Source organism: Lipotes vexillifer, unplaced genomic scaffold, assembly GCF_000442215.2.
Source record: "Lipotes vexillifer unplaced genomic scaffold, Lipotes_vexillifer_v1.1 scaffold621, whole genome shotgun sequence".
Classification (NCBI taxonomy): domain Eukaryota; kingdom Metazoa; phylum Chordata; class Mammalia; order Artiodactyla; family Lipotidae; genus Lipotes; species Lipotes vexillifer.
The window spans coordinates 1,117,849-1,123,848 of record NW_006792411.1 but is presented as its reverse complement, the minus strand read 5'-3'; positions in this window follow the sequence as shown (position 1 = coordinate 1,123,848).

The window sequence follows — 6,000 nt, the reverse complement described above, 5'->3', positions numbered from 1 at the left end:
CCCCCCCCCCCCCCGCCAAATAAAAACTGAATACCAATGATCCAGCAATTCCACTTCTGGGAATATATCCAAAGGAAATGAAAACACTAACTCAAAAAGACACCTGCACCCCAATGTTCATAGCAGCATTATTAAAAATAGCCAAGACATGGAGAAACCTAAATTTCAATTAATGAATGAATAAAGAAGTTTTGATACACACATACACACACATACACACACTGAAATATTATTCAGCCATAAAAAATGAGAAAATCCTTCCATTTGTGACAACATGGATGGACCCTGAAGGCATTATGCTAACTGATATAAGTCAGACAGAGAAAGACAAATATCATATAATCATGTGGAATCTAAAAAATTACAAAGAACTGAACGCAAGATACAGAGAACAGACTGGCAGTTGCCAGAGGCAGGGGTTGAAGGACAGGCAAAATGGGGTGAAGATGGGCAAGAGGCTGAAACTTCCAGCTATAAAATAAATCATGAGATATAACATACAGCATGGTGACTATAACTGTATTGTCTATCTGAAAGTTGCTAAGAAAGTAGATCTTAAAAGTTCTCATCACAAGAAAAAAAACTGTAATTATGTGTGGCTTAACTAGTCTTACTGTGGTGATCATTCTGCAATAAATACAAACATTGAATTATTATGTTGTAAACCTGAAACTATTTTATATGTTATCATATCTCAGTTAAAAAAAAATGTGTCTAAGTCCTAACCCCTGGGTACTTGCGAATGTGAACTTATTTGGAAAAGGGTCTTTACAGATACAATTAAGGATCTTGAGATGAGATCACTGTGGATTAACCAGGTGGGACCTAAATCCAATGACAAGTGTCCTTATAAGAAGAGCAGAAACACAGAAGGCCATGTAAAGAGGGAGGCAGAGATTGGAGTTATGAAACTACAAGCCAAGCAATGCCTGGAACAACCAGAAGCTAGAAGAGGCACAGAAGGATGCTTCTCTAGAGCCTTTGGAGGGAGTGTGGCCCTGCCCACACCTTGATTTTGAACTTCTGGCCTTCAAAACTGTGAAAGAATAAATTTCTGTTGCTCTAAGTCATGAAGTTTGTGGTAATTTGTTATAGGAGCCCCAGGAACCTAATATAATAGAAGACCAACATCTTTAGGGTGGAAAGAAGAACTTCTTTTTTTTTTTTTTTTTTTTTTAACATCTTTATTGGGGTATAATTGCTTTACAATGGTGTGTTAGTTTCTGCTTTATAACAGAGTGAGTCAGTTATACATATATATATGTTCCCATATCTCTGAAAGAAGAACGTCTTAACCTAGAATTCTAAATCTAGCTAAAATATCCTTCAAGAAATGATGAATAAAGGCATTTTCAGATAAAAGAAAAATCAAAAGAATTCATTGTCAGCAGGGAGGTACTGCAAAAAATGGTAAAGGAAGTCTTCAGACTGAAAGGAAATGACACCAGATGGAAAACTGGATATGCAGGAAAGAATAAAGAGAATCACAAATGGTAAATAACTGGGTAACACATAAAAGACTATTTTCTTCCCTCTGACTTTTAAAAGAAATACATAATACTGCTTAAAGCAAAATGTATAGCTTTGCCTTGTGAGGTTTATAATGTATGTAGACCTAATACCTATGACATCTATGGCACAAAAGGTGGGAAGGGATAAATGGATCCATACAGTTGCCAGGTTTCTGTATTTTAGGTAAAGTGTTAAAATATTAATTCTAAGTAAATTGAAAAGTTAAGGAGGTATATTGCAATCCCTGGGACAACCACTAAGAAAATAATGAACACATATAGCTAAAAAGCCAATAGATCAGGACTTGGTGCTCACTGGGTTGAGTGGAGTGCTTTAAGTGGGATGTGGCACAGGATGATAAAGATTGTTCTAAGGAAAAGGAACAAAAGGATTGGTAATAAAATTGCTTATAGCAAAGGAGATTAGAATGGACATTGTAGTGGGTTGAAGAGTGGCCTCCCCAAAATATTACTACCCAGAATCTCAGAATGTGACCTTATTTGGAATTGTGTCTTTGTAGATGCAATTAAATTAGATCTCAAGCTAAGATCACCTTGGATTAGGGTGGGCCAATGATGGGTTTCTTACAAGATACAGACACAGAGGAGAAACACAGAGACAAAGAGAAGAAGGCCATGTGAAGACAGAGAAAGAAACTGGAATTACGCTGCCACAAGAAAAGGAACCAGGAACAACCAGAAACTGGAAGAGGTAAAAAAGGCAAAAGAATGAGGTTGGACCCCTACCTTACACCATACACAAAAATGAACTCAAAAAAGATCAAAGACCTGAATTTAAGAGCTAAAACTATACAACTCCTAGAAGGAAACAGGGAAAAAGCTTCATGAGATTGGATTTGGCAGTAATGTCTTGGCTATGACACCCAAAGTACAGGCAACAAAAGAAAAATATTTACATAAAAATTTATAACTTTTGTGCATCAAAGGATACTATCAACAGAGTGAAAATATTGGAGAAAATATTTTTAAATTATATATTTGATAAGAAATTAATATCTAAAATATATAAAGAACTCTTACTCTGAGGGAATATGGTCCTGCCCATGCCTCGATTTCAGACTTCTGGTCTCCAGAACGGTGAGAGGATAAATTTCTGTTGTTTTAAGCCACCAAGTTTATGGTAATTTGTTGTGATAGCCACAGGAAACTAATATGGACACACTGAGACTGCAGAAGTGAAATAAGACAGAAATGGAAACAGAAGACTCAGAGAGAGAAGACCACGTAGATGCAATAATCATTACAAAGAAGAGCTAGAGCAGGACTTTGTCCAGTTCTCCTGTGGGAACTGTGGGCTGTGTATGGTCCCTTAGAGGTACTAGCTCAGTGAGATCTTATACTCCCAGGCCAGGTGTAATGGTGAATGGCCAATCTCAGCAATCCCAGCTTCATAAAGGCATGGGTATCCAGGGCCTCAGACCTCTCGGGGACGAAGGTCTGGGACACCCTTCAATGCAAGCCACCTACAACAGCAGAAGCATTACAGTCAAGGGTAAAGGAGGAAATCTAGAACACAGAGAAAGGAAGATGACGAATTATTATTTACAGCCTTGGCAACAACTGCAGCAGAGGGGGCTGTTGCTCATCCCTCTAACATTCTTCTTCTAAATTTTCTCCTAGACATTGTGACCAATCCCAATCTTGAAGCAGTTGGGACGAGGTGAACTTAATGTAAAATATTATAAGTAGATCTGAGCAGTCTGCAGGATGATCTGTAGCAGACGGTGTTAGTGTTCAAACCTAGATTCCTTTAACCTCCTCTCCTGGCTTCTGTGTGCTTTCCTTTCTAAAGGCCCACACCAACTACTCTTTGGAGGATGGTCCTCCTGCTGGTGATGCTTTGCACAGTCAGAAGTGCCAGGGGAAAGACTGACTGATCTAGGACCAGGAAAGCCAAGCTCTCACCCCTCAAGTCAGGACAAACTCTGAGGAGTAATTTACATTCTGGAGCACCACAAAGGATCAGCCTGCAGCTCAAACTCCTCTCTGTGGAACTCTGCCTGAGAGCATAACTTCCCTTTTTTGCTTTCCTCACTCTCTAACAGGTTTCTCCTGGGAGCACTTCTTAATAAAGCCCTTTACAGTATCCTTGACTCAGGGTCTGCTTCTGGGGAACCCAAGCTGAGTCAGGGGAAAAGATGTCTTGACGTGCCCAGTTATAATGTGGTACATGTATGTCCTAGGTATTTCATGTCAAAGTGCTCTCCTGGGGCACTTTTTGGGGCTGTTATTCTCAGATGAGAGATACCACCTCCTCTGGCTAGCTACCTGAAATCCCCCTTCTCTTAATCTAGGGCTTCCTGCGGTATACTCTTCCAACAAGGCATGCCTGTTGAGACCACCCTGACCCTCCAGATGGTCCTCTTGGTCAACAACTATTTCAAAACAATCTTTTTGTGGTACCTACAGCTGGTCCCCACAAACCATGCATCTTTGCCCCTCAGAACTTGGGAAGCCCTTCCCAAGACAGGTATGCCCCCTCTGTGGCCGCAGACTGTCCCCACTCAGCCCTTGGCCCCCGCCCTTACTTTTTCAGACATGAATGAGGAACCAGTGCCCATGGTCAGTACTAAGAAGACTTGTTCATATAAGAATGAACATTTCTCATAGCAATGGTATGCAACTTTGAAGATTATTTCCAAGTTATTATGTCAAATATTACATAGTGGTCTGTTAGCAAAATTATTTTAAATTATCATTAAAATTCAATTCAATCTTCCTTCAGTTTTTTTGAAAGCAAATTTTTTGGAAACCACCTGACTAGTAAAATGATTTTTTTGTATATTCACTGGAGAAATTCACTTTCTCAATTTCTGGGAAATATACCAAAAAGTCTTTACCAAGATTTATTAAATGAATATTAATTTTACTGGTATAGCACACTTCATCTACCAAAATTCCTCTGTGTTCACCAAATTCAGCCTCCCTTGCAGTTTCTTAGGGCCTCGTGATTAGGCAGTGACCAATGAATAGTGAGCAGGAATAATGTGCTTCTGAGTCTGCTGGTGAGCTTCCCCTCTGCCCCAGCAATACTGGAGACCATGAAAACTATAAGATGGAGGGCTAGCTGACTCCATTAGACCTTGTATGTACAAGACATGTATATAAAGTCACTACGTTTCCAGGGTGTGGACACTTAGTAATATGTCAACTTGACTAAGCTAAACTACATTTCCCTGAATTCTGTTCATCTACGTTTCTGATCAGGGTGGGCCACCAGACAGTCTGGTGTAGGGATTTGGAAGGTGGAAGTGAAACTGTAGTCATTTTGCAGCCCATATACATTGTCACTGATCTGCTTGCTCACTCACCTCCTTGGCGTGAGGAAAGGCCCTGCCTGCAATCACTCCACCTTCCCCTAAAGCCTCTTTCAGCTTCTCTAATTCCTGGGCAGGCCTATGTGTGTTCAGTTCTCTGGCAAAGGGCTCCAGCCTCTGCAGGACATCCATACCACCAAGGTCGGGGGCAATAAGAACTGACATAGGTTTCATCTGTCCTCATGGACTCCAGTTTGGCTCATGCCTGCTCTCCCCCACCTTACATCCATCTTCTCGTCCTGACTGCCTGCCCTGTGGACTTGAAGATCCAGCATCGACTGCAAAGATTGCAACCTTACAGAGATTGCTTGGACAATTACATGAGGTCAACTTCTTGTAAAAAAAAAAAAAAAAAAAAAAAAAAGCCCCTTAATAACACCCTTAGTGGTTCTGCTTCTCTGACTGAATTCTGAATATACAGAGAGTTAATTTGTCATGGTGGCACAGTGTATTCTATTCTAACACAACCTTTTTTCACTCTTTCACTTGGTGGTCTTAAGTAACCTGATAAGTTAACGGAAAAAAAAAAGCATTGGGAAGATACAAATATTAATTTTAATACATGTTTGCCAATACATTAATTGATGAAATGTATTTCATCATGTGCTTTAAATGTATTTTCCTAAAAATTATAGAACTAAAGATTCACCTCATCTAACATCTATTATTGTTATGCCACCTATCAAACCAGTCAGCCAAGTTAGACTCTCAGAAAAAGTCTGGCTTTTGTTTTTCAGTTCAAATAAACGTGCTCATATGTATTTCATGATAACTATCTTCTTTTCTAGATTCTATACATAGATGGATAAGGCATGGAACCTTGCCATGTGGATAAAACAGGGAGCTGCTACCTTCAATACTTCTTCCCAACATTCTCTTTCCTTTGGTTTCACAAGATTCTCCTTCAAGAGAATTTTTTGTTCTTTACGTTAGTTGGGAATGAGTTAAGTCAAAATTTCACTGCACTACCCTTCTCTACAATGTATTTGAATTCAGAAAACCCAGCACAGGTCAAAATATACCCTTTTAAAATGCCACCCTTGGGACTTCCCTGGTGGTCCAGTGGTAAAGAATCGGCCTTCCAATGCAGGGAACAGGGGTTTGATCCCTGGTTGGGGAACTAAGATCCCACATGCCACGCCCATGTGCTG